We start from the raw sequence: 1,177 nt of genomic DNA, 5'->3' as shown, positions 1-1,177 counted from the left end.
AACACAGTAGTAACATTCAATCATTTATTTACTGATCATTCTTATCATTTTAGTATTTACAAAATCTTCCACGATAGGCTATAGTTCTGAATTAAATGGTTGCCAGGCAACATATAGGCTATCTCGCCTATTTGGGTTGGCCTTGTTCACATAAGCCATAATTCGGGTGGTTCACGTTTATTTGAATATTTCCAGCCACGGTGCAGTTATTAAAACAGTTCTCCAGAGCACTCGTTTTTGCTGGTAGGGGTGTGGAAGTATTGGAGTCGGACTGATGAGTGTGTTTTTGTAATAGGATACGAAAAAGGCGAGTTTGCTGCAAGTGGTTGCTACGCAAAGCATAGTAGCCTACCGCTTGATTTTATCAATGGTCTCGTCAATGAGATTGACGGCGCATTAATACTAATTGTTATGCGGTCGCAGCCGTGGGTTACAGAGTATTTTACAACGGCTGCTAGCCAATCAGAATCAAGTATCCAAACTCTCCATTGTAGAATGAGGAATTAATTAGTGCTGATAAGATACTGTAAGAATATTCTCTTACATTCCAATGCACCTGTACTGGTTACATATGGCAAAAATAAATGTTCTATTCCATTCTATTCTGTTCTATTAATTTCCCTCATTTACAGTTCAAATTATATGTATTTAAATATATAATATAATATGTTCAACTGTAAATGAGGAAAAGGGACAAACAGGTCCAACTGTAAAGACGCTGGCTTAAATGCAATAACAGAAAGGTCTAAACCATTTGCCATCAGGACTCTGTGTGTGTGTGTGTGTGTGTGTGTGTGTGTGTGTGTGTGTGTGTGTGTGTGTGTGTGTGTGTGTGTGTGCAAGAGAAAGAGAGAGAGAGAGAGAGAGCAAGAGAGAGAGAGAGAGGGTGGTAAAATTAGGGTCAGAATCAGACAGTTTTAATGTCAGATGTCTGTAGTCTGTCTTCAAATTCAAATCTAAGATGGCATCATTCCATCCAACGCCGCAAATAGCATGTGAATGACACACACACACACACACACACACACACACTGTTTTTAAAGCAGAAGCTGCATTCTAGCTGTGCTCATTGGTGGAATAAGAGAAAAGAGATGATGTCACACAAATACACACAATTACACACAGGACAGATCAAATACACACAGGACAGATCAAATACACACAGGACAGATACGAT

Source organism: Borostomias antarcticus (genome assembly GCF_949987555.1).
Source record: "Borostomias antarcticus genome assembly, chromosome: 4".
Taxonomy (NCBI): Eukaryota; Metazoa; Chordata; class Actinopteri; order Stomiiformes; family Stomiidae; genus Borostomias; species Borostomias antarcticus.
This window is presented reverse-complemented; position numbering follows the sequence as displayed.